The following is a 15,911-nucleotide window of genomic DNA, read 5'->3' on the forward strand; positions in this document are numbered from 1 at the left end:
GGACCTAAGGTTGGGGAACTGACAGATGCCAGTCACAAGCCAGTGACAACCTGGGCTTGTGACTGGCCTCTGAAGTGGGTAGAGGTGGTGGTGGTGGTGGAGTCTTGTTGGACTAAGCCCTTAACCTGTGGGATCGGATGCTGTCTTCAGGTAGACAGTGTCAGAATTGAGGTGAAGGGTAGGACACCCAGCTACAATGTTAGTGCGACCCCAGTGCAACAGGACAGAATACCATGCTTGAGTAGCATGGTGGCAAAGGTACTATTTTGCTCTTCCCTCAAACTCAGCATTCTCAGAAACAGAGAGAAAGAGAAGTAACATTTATTGAGTAACAATATGCCAAATATTGACATATAATCTCATTTTCTATTCCAATCATTCTGTAACGAAGTTGTTAATTTCCCAATTTTTTAATCAAAGACGATGATGGCAAGAAGATTAAGTAAATTGCTTCTCAGGGTCACAGTACTCGTCAGTGCAGGAGTCCAGTTCTTAGCCAGGGGGTCCTGATCCTCAAACCACCCTCACTACACAGTGCTGCCTTCTAAACGGGGCTTCAGTGCTTAGAGCCGTTGAGTTATAAACATCAGAGGTAAAAGAAAGGGGCTTGGCCGTGGGAAAGGAGAACGGGTCTGGCTTGGGTCCTGCTCGTTTCCTGGTAGGAAAGGCTGGCCGTGTGACCTGGGGTGAGTCTCTTGTGTGCTCTAGACCTCCCTTTCCTCATCTGTAGTATGGTGGGGTTGGGCAAATCTGTGAGGTGCTCCAAAGCCAAGTGTGAGCAGTCTGTGATCAGGTGGTGGGGCGCCTGCCTGTGCTGGCTCTGGCCCAGGCAGACCTACCCTAAGGTGGCTCCGGAGTTATACTTGGGGCTTCTGACCATGCTCAGTTCTCACATGCACGAGGCCAAGCTGGCTCCCCACACCCACCATTCTTCCCTGGGTGCTTTGTTTCTCTTCCCCTACTTTGATTCATCTCACAGTGTGTACGCCCCTCACCACACACACCTGGACCTTGTTCCTGCCAGTGGCCACCCTCAAGTAGAACCTTTGTGCTGGGATGCACTTATTCGCAGAGGAGTTCCAGAGTTTCCAGAGCTGATGCCCAAAGACCTCGGCCCCTTCTGTATTCTAGCCTGCCTTTCCTGGGGCAGGCTTGTTTGCTTGAAGGGGCTATTTGGTCTCCTGTATCTTTCTCTGTCCTCTCCCAAGTCAGCTCAAAATGCCCATAGACTTGTCACTTTAAACCTGAGAGACCTGCAAATTCTCCCATGGCTCTACGCAGGGGCCTGGCAGGAGAGAGGAAGATTCCTGTTCCTCACCCACCCAAGGCCAGGAGGTGGCCTTCCTGGGGAAGAATGGGGCTCCCACACTGCCTTCCTGCCTTATCTCTACCCAGGCTCTAGAACAACCTGAAGCCACTCTTCTAGGCACATCTTTCTGGGGTGGGACTGGGAAAGGCGGTATCTGGCTTTTCTCCTGTAAGTCCAAAAGATTTTTCTGAGTACCATTACCCTAAGCAATAAAGTGATGTATACGTATACACGTGTGTGTGTTTATATATTTGTGTGTATGTATATATATAAGTGCAGTAGGGTTCTAGTTTAGTCAAAAATTCAGGATGGGACCTTGGCACATATTTTAATGGGATTAAAACTTTTTCATGGGGCTGGCCCAGTGGCATAGTGGTTAAGTTCGTGTTCTCTGCTTTGACGGGCCAGGGTTCACTGGTTTGGATCCTGGGTGCAGATCTAGCACTGCCTGTTAAGCCATGCTGAGGCTGCATCCCACATAGAAGAACTAGAGGGACATACAACTGGGATATACAACTATGTGCTGGGGCTTTGGGGGGTGGAAAATAAGCAATATTGGCAACAGATGTTAGCTCAGGGCAAATCTTCCCCACCCTCTACCTCCTGCCCAAAACATACCTTTAAAAAAAACAAAAAACTTTTTCATACTTTCAAAAGATGTGTGTTGAGGCCCTACTGTGCCATCCTAGGCATGAGCTGATGGCCAGGATGTGGGCTGTGCTCTCCAAGTGCTCACAGCAAGTGGAGCATGGAAATCCATCACTAAAATAGCATGGTTGCGCTGTCATGGAAGCAAGGACAAGGTCTGTGGAAGTTCCTTTGAACAGTCAGGGAGCCCATCCCAGAGGAGAGGATACTTGAGCAGGTAGAAGTTGCCAGGAGTCCATCTTGGGTGAAAGACCTGGTATGTCCTAGAAATGTGAGTCATTTTGGAAAGCTGGAACACGGGGCTCAGGAGGGGTGTGGTAGAAGGACTGGGAGGACAGGCAGCAGGGAGGTGGTGAAGGGCCTGGATGTGATGCTAAGAAGCTTGGACACTGGAACATAGGCCACACGTCAACTGGGCCTCTCATTAAAATGTGGATTCTGATCAGCAGGTCTGGGGTGGGGCCTAGGATTCTGTATTTTTAGCAAGCCCTCTGTGAAGGCAATTATGCATCACTGAGGACTTTACATAAGGGGATGATTTTATTCCCTTGAATTTGTGTACCTGGAAATACTAAAAAGTATAAGCATAGTGTCTAATTTAATTCATACAATATCACTGTGAAATGTGATTCATATTACCCATAATTTTAGATGAGGATCCTGGAGTACAGGGAAGTTAAATAATCAGAGTTTTATAGTTGGAAAGGGCCTCAGAAATCTAAGACAACCTCTCATTTTACTGGCAAGGAAACTCATCTGTCATCTCAGAGGTTGTTCCAGGTCTGAAAACCCGAGTGTCTGTGATCTGAATGTGCTGCTCATAGTTTCACAGGTCCTTCAAGAGAAGGCTGGATGAAAATCTTCAGTTGTCCTGGGAAAGGCCCCATGCTTGCCTCCCTCTCTCAGGGGAGTGGGGTTGGATCTCCGGTGGAGAGGATTACAAACATGGAGACATGATGCTGGGGGTGGTGTACTTGAATTTGGGAACATCCTTGATTGGAAGATCCCGGGTTTTAGGCTTTCTGTCTTCCACTCATTTTCTTTGTAACTTGAACCAAATTGATTCAATCTAATACGTGTCACCCTTTTCATCAGTAAAAATAGTTCTATCATCCCCCACCCCCACTACCTCACTGTACAATTAGGAGCATCAAATTGGCAGGGCTTCTCACACGTATTGTGTACCTCCCATGTGCCAGACTCTGTGCCAGGTACTGCACATAGAACAGGACAGACCTAGCGCCTAACCCCATGGAGCTCACATGGCTGAGAAGACTAACATGAAAGACACACATTCCAAGTTAAATACATCCAAGTGTACAGAGTGTGGTCAAGAAGTACCATGTGATGGGGGTTGAAACATAAGGTCTTGGACAGCTTCCTGGAGGAAGTAGTCTTTCATCAGAGAACTGAAAAGTGAATAAGGATTAGCAAGGTGAGGACAGGGGAGCTTGGCTGGGTGAGAGCCCTGACACAGGAGGGAGTTGGCTGGCTCCAGGAAGCAAGAAAGGGGTAGGTATTGGGAGCAGACATGGCCAGCAGAGAGGGTGGGACTGGGAGAGCCTGAAGGAATGAGCCGGGTCAGATCCTGTAGGACTTGTAAGGATTTGGGACTTAATTCTAAGGTCAATAATAAGCTATTGAAAGGTTTTAAGTAAGGAAGTGACATGAACTTTTCAATTTAACAACATGCTCCTGAGTTGTGTGGAGAATGGCTTGGGCAGGAGTGATTTCAAACAAAACTAGTGAGGGAACTTCTGCCTAGTCCAAGTATGAGATAATGGCAGCCCCAATTAGGGTGGTGGCAGTGGAAATGGCGAGAAGGGGACAGATTTTGGAGGTATAACTGGGAGGCTTAGGAATTGATTAGCTGTGGGAGTGAGGGAGTAAGGGTAGAATAGAATGACTTGCAGGTTTCCAGCGAGAAAAACTCAGTGAGTGTCGGTAGAGTTTATTAAGATTGGGAGCAGTGGAGGGAGAGCAGATTTGGGTGTGTGGCTGGTCATTAATTGCGTTCGGACCTGTCCCCTTATAGGTGCAGAAGAGCTATGCGAGCCCTGATGTTGAGTAGGCAGTTGGCTGTAGGGGTCTAGCTGTGGATGTCTACCGAGGCTGGCAATGTTGCTTTGGGATCTGCATATCCCTAGAGATGCTATTTCAAGTCGGAGGCATGGAGAGGGAGGGAGAAGAATGTGGAGAGCTGAGGACAGCATGCAGAGGGGCTCTGCCATTTGGTGATCAGGCAGAGGAGACAGCAAGTGAGATAACAGCTGAGGAATAGCTTTAAAAATTAAAGCAGGATGCTGTTATTGTTAGACTGGACTGGATTGACTGTGTCTAATAATGTGCATCTCTGACAGTTACTGCTGCCCTTGGATAGGATAGATTATACGTAATGATCCCAAATCTGCGAGACTATTTCCTCAAAGTTCTTTCTGCCTCTATTAAAAGAAAAACCTACCAGGAGTGATTTATTCTTATCATGTCATGCAACAGTAATTTCATTTTCAAATCATTAACAGGAAGGCCTCCTCATCTGATCATTCTTGATACAAAACCCTATCTGAGAAGCCTGATACCATCTCCTCAACTTTCCTGAGAGCTTTACTGATTTCGGTTGAGACCCTCAGCTCTAAATAAAACACAGTATGAGCCTGGCTCCTTCTGGAACCTCTTTTGATTTCTCTGTCATCAGCTGATTTCATTTTTTTTACCTCCTTTCTGGGCATTTGGCTATAGATTGTTCCAGGAATTTCATCGCTAACTTACATGATATGAGCAGATAACGGGGGGCTGAACTCATTTTCTAATTTACTTTGAAACTGAATTCTAGATTGTATTTATGGGGAGAGGAAGAACCAGCTTATGATGGTTGGGAATAGTCTTTGACTCCGAATTTAAATGAATTTTCATAGGAAAGTATCCTTCCCCAGAATTCTTCCTGTGCATGGGAGAGGGAGTGGAGTGGGGGTTCTTTTTTTTTTTTTTTGAGTTTCTTGTGCCCCATAAAATAAAAGCAGACATCCTGCAGGAGTCTAGCCTGCCAGATTCCTATTCAAAGCTAGTTTGCTGCTTTGAATTCCATAAAGCTTCTCACGGTAACAGGAAAGTTTACTGTGTTCACCTTAAATGTAGAAGGGCCTTTCAAGATGCCATCTTTCCTTGTCATAGAGATGTGTTAGAGAGTGTCTTTATTTCTTGACAGCTGAGATTCTGTTCTTCACCGTGAGACCCACGGGAAGAAATTTATTTCCAAACTTGTGGCCATTTGAATTGCAATACCTTAATTTGAATTTGGGATTCAGAAAGCATTCGATCTGTGATCCGCCCAAGGTGCTCCACAGGTGAGGGCAGGTGGCTAGGGCAGTGTGTTCCGGAGCATGGCCTCTGGACCAGGCTGCCTGGGACTGACTTCTGGCTCTGCCCTTGTCAGCTGTGAGTTTGGGCAGATCATTTAACCTATCCATACCTCAACTATGTCATCTATAAAATAGCAATGAGATTCAGTAGGGGCCATCTTGTGGGGCTTATTGTAAGGTTTAAATAAGCAAGTGTAAGTGAAGCGCTTAGAAATGTATCTGAAATATACGTGTGCTACATTAATTTTAGCTGGTACCACCTCCCTGCAGGGCTGCTGACGGGGTTGTGTCATAAGTAGCATGAGCTGCCATTCATTGCCTGCCTTTGGGCTCATTGCCTTACCTGAATGTACCCTTTAGCTTTTCTTACAATAACTCCACAAAGTAGATACTATTATTTTATCTGTTTCACAGAGATGTAAGTCCATGGTCACACAGCTTGTAAGTAGCAGGGCTGAGATTCAAACCCAGGTCTGTCTGACTCCAAATCCCAGCCCTCACCGCCTCCACTGTACCACGGTTCAGTCTGTGGTTACGGGGCCGTGGGGCTCTGGGTGTGGGCGTGGGTGTGTGCTAAAGGGTGGAGTAAGGATGGAGGAAAGAAGCAAGGATCAGGGTCACTTGGAGTGGAGGCCTACTTAGCCTAACCGACCAGATGATCAGACAGTTATGGAGCCTCCTTGCCCCTTGTCATTCCTCCAGGAGAGGAATTGTGTGGGGACACAGAGTTGGGGAGGAGCTCAGGGCTCCTGCCTTCCTGGGATTTGGAATTTTCCCTTCTTCTTGTACCCCTACCTTCTATCAATTTCCTCCTTTATTATAGATTCTACTTCTTGCCTCTCTAGCTCCCTTAAACCCCAAATACCCATATGTGTGTGTGTTGAGGGAGGGATAAATGAGTCAGGGCCTTAGGACAGGGTGGTGGGAGCTCTATTTCCAGGTAGCGGAAAGAACTTTTGCCTGGAAATCAGGAGACCTGAGTCCTGGTCTTCTCTGCTAGTGATTAGCAGGACAACCCTGGTTAGGTCATGTAATCTTTCTGGGCCTTAGGATTGGAAGGCTGTGGTTCTAGTCAGCCCTTCCCTAGACCCCTGGCCTCTGAGAGCTATCCGGTGGTAGTGAGGATGTTGGTGGTAAGGTGGTGGTGGTGATAATAACGGTGGAAGTGATGATGGAGATGGAGGTGGAGGTCATAGTGATGGTGGTGGAGGTGTTGATAGAGGTGGAGATGATCCTGGAGGTCCTGATGGTGATAACGAACAATGAGCCCTTACCTGGCAGTAGGCACCATAGTTAGCACTTTATATCCATTATCTCATTTAATCATCCCAGCAGCTGCTGTTATCTCCATTTTGCAGATAAGAAACCTGAGCTTTACAGAGTAAAACTGAGCATCCGTTGGTGGGTGGAGTTTCCTAGGTCAGGTGGAGGCAAAGCCTGAAGTGCCAGGGAATATGTTACTGGAAAACTTGTGATAGCCACAGAGTGGGAGAGGAGTCAATCTGGCCATTTTTATGTTCTGCTCTCCCAAACCTTCTCTCTCTACAACCAAGTTGTGCCCAGACAGAAATTTAGGATTATAATTGCATTTGGGAAATTTCATTTTCCCGAGGCCACACTGTGTATAATGGAGAAACAGTCTCCCACCACCATTACCAGATGTTCTTCTAGGTGTTTACTCTTCATTTCTCTGTAAGTTTCCCCATTTGGCTGCAGACCCCAACCCTTATGCTTTGGGTCTTATCCTGCAGCTTCTCTGACAAAGACTATGGCATCTTCATGGGGGACCATGACTTACAGGGCCCCTGAAGTGAATTATTTTGGGACAAGTGGATGTCTTCCAACATGTCTCTGGTAAACATGGCTTGTCTAGATCCTGTTTTACCTGTTGACCTCATTCATACTCTGTTTGTACCCCATGAGGCCATCTTGAAAAGAAAGAGTTAAAGAACAAGTTTTTAGTCTACAGAACGAGGGATAGCACAGAGGGGAGGGAGAAGCTGCTGGCCTCTGCAGGCACTTCCAGAACCCAAGACTCCTCAACCCCTGTCTGGACCTCCTTCTTGCACCTGGGGGTTCTAGTCTTACTTGAAGGAGAAGGTGACCCCTTCTTTCAATTTCCACTCACTCATTATCAGGCAGGAGGATAGAAATAATCCAGGCACTAGGCCCTGCTTCAGGAGGGTTCGCATTGACCCCTCTGGATGGGGAAGCTAGCTTCAAATTCATTCTCTGTACGTTAGATGAATGCATGTTAAATGCCCTCCTATGCACCTCCTTAGGCACCTCAAGCATCCTCCCTCCCTCCTCCACACATTTATTGAGCAATCACTATGTAAAGATTTTCTGTTATATGCTGAGGATACAACAGTGAAGATGGGGCATCCTGCCCTCATGGATTTATGGTCTAGTTTATACTGCAGTGTTATGATGACGGGGGCCGGAGTAGAAGGTGCTGATGAACTCATAGTAGAGAACTTGATACATCCTTCTGGAGACAAGGAAGGCTTCCTGGAGACAGTGATGCTAAGCAGAAACTTGTAGAAGAAGAGCTGGACAAAGCATGAGCAGTCGGGGTGAGAGAAGGAGGGAGGAAGAGAGAAGATGAGGAAGATGTGGTCCAGGCAGAAGGATCAGCATGTGCAGAGGCCTAGAGACCAGAGAGAACAGACTGCGGGGCTGCTTGCCCCATCTGGGCCTGGCCTGCCTTAGTTACAGGTACTTAGCACTAGCTCTCCCAGGTCCCACCGCACAGAGGGGGCCAAGCAAGGAGCCTGGAAAGGAGAGAGGCAGAGAGCAAGATCTGCAGGCATGCTCACTGTCCCCACACTCCTGAAAGGCCCTTGTTACCTCTGCCGTGTGGGCTTGGCTGAGTTTGTGCTGCATCTGAGGGCTGCTTGGCTTCGCTGGACTCAAAGGGGAGTTCATGGCCAGTGCAGACATCACCAGACTGGGAGCCTCTATGTTTGGGCTCCTGGGCTGTATGAATTTTGGCACCTCACCCCACTTCTCTGAGGATTTGGCTGGCTCACAGTAGACTCATCTCAGGTTTTTTCAGGTCTAGCATTCCGGGCTTCAATTCTCTACCATTTGTAGGGAACTAAATTCTATGAGAAACTGCAGCCTTTCTGCTGTTAATGAGTGTTGATGAGTGGATGGCCAGTGCTGGGTGGTATGAGGTGATCCACTAGCGGGGATGGCCCGGCCATCACATGGTCCACAGCTTCCCAGGCAGGCTCGTTACCGCCACCCACTCCTGGGCCATGTGTTACTAGGGAGGAAGCATTTGGCTTCCCCTGTCTTGCTGAGAAACAGCAATGGGCTTCTGTAGCTACACCACACTTGGAGACTTTACTATCAGTGGATTCAGAACAGACTGTTTGTATAGAAAGCCACACAGCTGCATACAGTTAAGCTCCACATAGAAAAATATTTATTTAACGGATTCCAGTTGATCATTTACCATGCATTCATAAAGGAACAGAGGGACTAAACCATGATGATGACCCTAAATGCTGCTTACTTTGAGTGCAAGTGGCTGTCCTACAGCTCCTAGACAGGAGGGCTTGTTTTAGAAATATATATTTGCTATTGTAGCAATTTATAGTTTTTCTTCTTGCATTAAAGCTTCTAGAGCGGAATAAGATGGATGAAATGCTTAGCAAATTGCAGGCCATTTGGAATCTGGGTCTCTGGCCTCAACATGGTCGATGGAACCACATTGGGGACAGAGTCCTTTCCCGGGCTCCATCAAATAGCTGGGGCAAGGATGGGACATCAAATCATTTGTCTTCATGGACAGAAGCAGCCATCTGTGGCCTTTACATCATTTTAAAACTGTGGCCTATTCCCTTCTCTGTAAACCAAATCCCAAAAGCTCTTCTGTCTTCTCTCGAAGAACATTTCTCAGTAGAAAAGAAGGCAGGAGTGTCACCAAGCTGAGAGGTCACTGGAAAAGTGACTGCAAAGTGGCAGGGTCAGAGGACAGAGGACATAGAGCTTGCTCTCAGTTGGGGGGTCAGGGTGTCCAGAGCATGGCCAACACCCACGGCCCTCACATCCCCTATGTATTGCTTCCAAAGCCTCTCCACTTTCCTTTGACACACTTAGCCCAGGAAGCCACCTGTTAGCTCTGAAGGAACTTGCCTGTAGCTGATGAGTCACTTTCTCAAAGCCATCCAAGAAAATAATGGAAAGGGAGAAGGTGTGTGCTGGCAACATAAGCTAGGGCTGCAGATGGCTTGGGTTATGGTGATCTTGGGAAAAGATAGAGAGGAGGAAGAGGAAACAAAGCAGAGAGAAGAGAAAGGAGAGATGCCATTGCTTTGCTTACTGGAGAAACATGTGAATTAAGAGGAGAAATGAAGAGGGAAAAGGAAAGGAGTGTTGAGAAGGGAGAGGAAAGGGTGAAAGGAGAGGAGAAGAAAGGCAGGCCAAGGGAGAGGGCCATGCTGGGGAGTGAGAGGGACTGGTGGGGTGGTTGTCAAGGAGGGACGGGTTCTCAGATACTGTCAGCTCAGACTGCAGATGCTCAAAACATGATGCTTCAGAGATAAGCATGTGACAGTGAACGGGCTCCACAAATGCCCACTGATCCAGGCTACACCTCAATTTGTGCTTCTTTTAGACTAGTGGTTCTCAAACTTGCCTGAGCATCAAAATCAACCTGTGGGCTTGTTAACCACAGACTGCCAGGTCCCACCCCCAGAGTCTCTAATTCAGTAGGGATGGGGTGAGGCCTGAGACTCTGCATTTCTAACAAGTTCCCAGGTGGTGCTGATGCTGCTGTTCCAGGAACCCCTCTTTGAGAACCACTGTCTTAGAGGTTAGAAACTAACCCAAGGTTGGTGCTGATTTCGGCTCCTTGGGTCGGACAAAGTCAGTGAGTGAGATCACTGTCTCAACTGGTTGGCAGAAGCAGATTGGCAAACATAAAGATATAAATGGAGAAAGTGCTAAAACCTTTTATTGGATGTATTTGTCTCTTCCTGGCTCTTCATTCAACTAACCATATGCTTACTTTCCACTGGCAACTGCTGTTTAAATGTCAATTGACACGCAGATGCTCCTCTGCAAATTAATTTATTGTCCACAAAACCTGATGGAGTGTTCTCTGATGTCCTCATTTCCCACTGCCTCCACCCACTCCATTGTTCTAGCCACACTGAGCCTCACAGCTCTCAGAAGGTAAGCGATAGTCGCATGCCTCCAGCCCCTGCTCATGCTGTGTCTTTGCCTGGCTGCCCTTTTCCAGATTGACTCTTCCTCTCCTTTAATTTTTTGTCTGAGTGTTCCTGCCTGTGGGAAGGTCAGCCAGCCCTCCCCTTTGCTGCTGTAATCCTCTGCCCAGACTGCTCTTAGGGCCCTTTGCAAACAGTCACCAGGCTGTGGCTGCCTTGTCCTCCTCGGCTTTTTATATAGTAGACCCCAGCAAGTCCAGAAATGTTTGCCAAGTGAATAAACAAAGTACAAAGAACTTAAGTTGGGGGAAAAAAAGGGAAGGGGAGATAGCTAACTCCTGCTTACTGTGGTCGGGGTTAGAGAGAAATTGGAATATTGGGGCAGGAAAAGGATGGAGAGCTATACTAATCAGAGAAGTCCTAAATCATCGTCAGCATCCCCTCTGCACCCTCAAGGCTTCAACAATTCAGTAAAAGGGAACTCCAACACCAGGTGGAACAGCAAATCTTTGGGATTTCTTTTTTTTTAAGGATTGGCACCTGGGCTAACAACTGTTGCCAATCTTTTTTTTTTTTTTTCCCTGCTTTATTTCCCAAACCCCTCCGGTACATAGTTGTATATCTTAGTTGCAGGTCCTTCTAGTTGTGGGATGTGGGACGCCGCCTCAACATGGCCTGACAAGCGGTGCCATGTCCGCGCCCAGGATCTGAACCCTGGGCCGCCGCAGTGGAAAGCGCGAACTTAACCACTCGGCCACGGAGCTGGCCCCGGGATTTCTTTAAATCACACAAAATGTCTTTGCTCGGGGAAAAATCAAATTTCCAGATCTTTTCTGCTTAGTACAAGCTAAGTATTCTTTTCTAGCATCTTATGTAAGATAGATGGATGAATGGATGGACAGACAGACAGGTAGATCGACAGACAGATGGAGTTCTTATAGGCTTGGTCATGAGGTCATGACCTGGAGTCATTCCTTGTTTTCCAAACATTCTTCAGCTCCCTTTGGCTGGACTTCACCTTCCTTTGAGGGGAAAACGTGCTCTGGAGCTTTGGTGTAGGCTTGTTCTTGAGGGGCTTTATTCTAAAACTGAATCTAGACAGCGTATAGATGAGGTATTGTGGTGACTTTAGCTAGGTCTGAGAGGTCCAGCCTCTTATTGCATCCCATGCCTTGAATGGTCAACACTTGACCCTAAAACTGGGAAAAACAAAAAACACTACATTTAGGGGCCGGCCCCATGGCTAAGTGATTAAGTTTGCGCCCTCCGCTTTGGTGGCCCAGGGCTTTGCTGGTTTGGATCCTGGGTGCAGACCTAGCACCACTCATCAAGCCATGCTGAGGTGGCGTCCCACATAGCACAACCAGAAGGACCTGCAACTAGAATATACAACTATGTACTGGAGGGGGCCTTGGGGAGAAGAAGAAAAAAAAAATGGCAACAGATGTGAGCTCAGGGCCAATCTTTAAAAAAAGAAACCACAATTAAAAATAATGATAGGCTTGTCACTCTAGGGAAGAATCCAGTGTTCTGGGCAGTATGCAAGGCAGAGGGAGTCCTGCCGTCCTGATCCTGTGAGATCCTATGTGAATCACTTAGCCTCAGTGTCATCATTTGTGGGACAAGGCAGATCTACGGCTGGTCTCCAGGGTCCTCTCCTGCTCTCCCATTCTCTGATGACTCTAAAATGAATTCCGGGGAACACGCAAATAGTTACCTTCACTTTAAAGCATAGAGGGGAGAAAACAGTGTCAGATGTTTGCATGCTCTCACTTCCTAGGTGGCGTAGCTTACTGGGCGAAGACAACCAGGCAGGCTGGTGTGAATGCTGTTGAAATGTCAGCCTTCAGTGCGGGCTGTTGTTGGACATCTGCAGTACTTCTGTTTTTTAAACAACATTATTCTGCCAAGAATAAATCTATGTCATCGTCTAATGGCTCTTGTCATTTCAGAGTAGTGATCAAGGAGGAAAAATGGACGTACTTTATGTGGACAGATAGATATGATATTTCTTAACCCAGAGTGCAAGGCTGTCTGGAGTACAATACAGATCTATCAGTAATTCAGTTAAAACAGTTTACCTGCTTTACACGACTGAGTTCAGTTCACTGATCTTCATTCAAGTTTACACTAAAGTTATTTAACTGCAGGCTGCATGTTATACCACACAGACTAAAGCATTATAGATTTTTCCAAACGTAATATACAAGTCCAAATTGATTGCAGCCAAACATAAATTTAGTCAAATCTTTAGTATACTCTATTAGGGCGTGAATAAGACTTTAAAGCTTTGTGTCAGCTACTGAGTAGCTGGGACTAGAGCTGAACCAGGTGTAAACAGCTAGAATAAAAAGTTACCTTTGGCCATATTACTTATTCTCTACAATGTGAATTACATTCTACACCTAAAATAATGGACACTTTTTTTTCAAATGTAAAAATGAGCAATTACCTGTCATTATAAATGACAAATTTTACAAGGGGACTTGTTTGACCCTTCCCATCCCCCAACCAGAGGCTAGCCTCTAGTATGTCACCCATGGACACATGCCCACGTGTGCCATGGGCTGTACCTGTATGCCCAATGCTCCATTTTCTTAGTATAAAATTATCTGTCAAAGCACAAGAGGAAAGGTACCAGTCATTTTTCCCACCGCTTCTTGAGGGGAGAGGAGTATATTCCAACAGCCTTGCCAGGGATATGGGACAATCTGTGTTATTCTAGAATGACTAGGCAAGGTTTAGAATGAGAAATGCCAAATATAATTTTGTGCTTTCTGAATATTTTGGCTTTAGATAATATATAGTCTCCTTATGTGGAAGGCTTTATGTGGAAAGACTGGCTAAACCTGTTCTACCCTAGAGCCAAGAATGCATACTCAGAAATATGATCAGAGGGGCCAGCCCAGTGGCGCAGCGGTTAAGTTCACATGTTCTGCTTCTTGGCAGCCCAGGGTTCGCCGGTTTGGATTCTGGGTGCGGACATGGCACTGCTTGGCAAGCCATGCTGTGGCAGGCGTCCCACATATAAAGTAGAGGAAGATGGGCATGGATGTTAGCTCAGGGCCAGGCTTCCTCAGCAAAAAGAGGAGGATTGGCGGCAGATGTTAGCTCAGGGCTAATCTTCCTCCAAAAGAAAGAAATATGATCAGGAATCAACCTGGGTTGCCTTATCAGAATCTTAGGATGATAATACAGGCTAGCGGGGAGGTTCCTTGGGGGTTTCCCTGATTTGACAGGACTCTCTGGGTGTGTGGTTGGGAAGGGGACAGTTGGGGGAATGAGGAGAGGAGGAAATAGGGAGGCTTGTCACTCTGGGGAGGGGCTGTGAAGGATTACTTCAACCTGTGCTGTCCACTACTGTAGCCACATGTGGCTGGGCCCAATTGAAATGTGCTCGAAGAGTAAAAGCCACCCTTAGATTTCAAAGACTTGGTATGAGAAACGAATGTAAAACATCTCATGAATAATTTTAGGTTGATTGCATGTTGAAACTGCAGATGAAATGATATTTGGGGTATATTGGATTAAAGATATTATTGAAACTGATTTCCCCTGTCTCTTTATGTTTTGCGTGTGGATCATCGAAATTTTAAGTGACATGTAGCTTACATTATATTTCTAGTGGGCAGTGCTGCTTTATATCCATTCTATATGGAAGAATTATGGCTCATGTTTACTTTCTTGATTGTATTTTCTGTATTTTTCAAACTAAACATAGAAGAAACAGACAATATGGTGTCTTTGAGAAAAAAATACCATAGATTTTGGAGCCTGGCAGGCATGTGTCCTAATTATAGCACATCGGCAACTAACCTTCTCTGGGACTCCACTTCCTCATCTATAAGATGAAGATGATGGCAGTTTTGATCTCACCAGGCTGTTGTTAGGAGTGAGACATGCATAGGAAATTAGCAGAGGGCTTAGCACAGAACCTGACACAGGAAAAACTCAATAAGTATTCAGGATTGTTCTTGATTATCTCTCAAGACCTGTCCAATGTCTGGTCTTTAATCCCTGTCCATTTTGTTCTCCAAGTTCCTATTTGCTATCAAATCTACCTATTTCTACACCGAGAAAGTCTTTCTCTCACCATTGAAGTATCTCAGGTCTGGTTCCCCATTTTCTGACACTTATTTGGACTAAGGTGTCCCCCACTTGTTTGCTTCAGTTGATTTCCAATTCAGAGCAAGACTTCTCTCCCAGCTAAAACTGCAAACCAGGCCACAAAATCTGTCCCTTGCCTCATGCCTGGGTTGCCGGGTCTTGCTTTTTACTGAACTTTGTTGCTTTTGATGGGATGGTCAATTAAGGACAACTGATGCCAGGCAAGGAGGTGAAGGTAACAGAAGAATAAAGGTTGTGCCAACAAGAGATCAAGAGAACAGGAGAAGAGACAGGACAGAAGTTCTTTCCTCTTGCTCCACAGCCCCGCTTTCTTTTCTCATTGCCTTTCTTCCGCTGGCTTTAAAAGCTGTGCTATGTTCCACCTGTGGTAAGTACAAGGGAGTTCTCACAGCCTTTCTAGATTCTTGCCGCCTGAAGTATAACCTCCCACAGTGTAGCATAGCACACATCTAAAACCCTGTGCTCCATTCCCATATTCTAGGAAACAAGTCCTCAGATGAAGATGGTTGTACTTATTCTCTGAAATTCAGTAGCAGGGAAGAGAAAAAATTGAAAACTTTGTGAAGACATGTCACTTCCCTAGGTTTGGTGAGCTTCCTAGCTCCTTCACAATTAATGAGCTGAACCTTTCAGTCAGAGCTACATGAGATAAAAACGAGGAAAGGTAACTTAAGAACACACTTGGAATAGCATAGGTGGTTGGAAGCATCCATGCTTCTCAAAGCAGTGGAAAAGAAAGTCTCGATTTCCTAGTCAAGTATTTATTTGTTTGTTTGGTGGTTTTTTGAGGAAGATTAGCCCTGAGCTAACATCTGCTGCCAATCCTCCTCTTTTTTCTGAGGAAGACTGGCCCTGAGCTAACATCTGTGCCCATCTTCCTCTACTTTATATGTGGGATGCCTACCACAGCATGGCTTGCCAAGGCGGTGCCATGTCCACACCTGGGATCTGAACCGGCGAACCCCAGGCCACCAAAGCTGAACATGCACACTTAACTGCTGCGCCACCGGGCTGGCCCTAAAAGGTATTTTTTTAAAAATCAGAAAAATAAGGATTTTTGTTCCCATCCAGAAGCTTTAACTAGGTAGTTCAGAATATACTCTTGACTTAAGGTGATTTCTTTTAACCTTTTCATCAGATCAATATGTTACTTTGCCGATTTTATTTTTAGATTCATTGAGTGTTCTCAGGGTTGCAAACTCAAAGAAAGAAATAGGCAAATTGGTTTTATTTCAAGGTTGGACTGAGGTTTGGCAGGCGAAATCCTTGGAAATTAACAAGGGAGCA

General features: G+C 46.1%; 1 protein-coding gene across 1 annotated transcript in view; it reads left to right on the plus strand.

The window, feature by feature from the left end:
• GPR39 (G protein-coupled receptor 39) overlaps positions 1 to 15,911 on the plus strand; it is a 191,123-nt gene that overhangs the window by 172,085 nt on the left and 3,127 nt on the right. The window lies entirely within an intron of this gene.

The sequence above is a fragment of the Equus caballus genome, chromosome 18, assembly GCF_041296265.1.
Source record: "Equus caballus isolate H_3958 breed thoroughbred chromosome 18, TB-T2T, whole genome shotgun sequence".
In the NCBI taxonomy this organism is placed as follows: domain Eukaryota; kingdom Metazoa; phylum Chordata; class Mammalia; order Perissodactyla; family Equidae; genus Equus; species Equus caballus.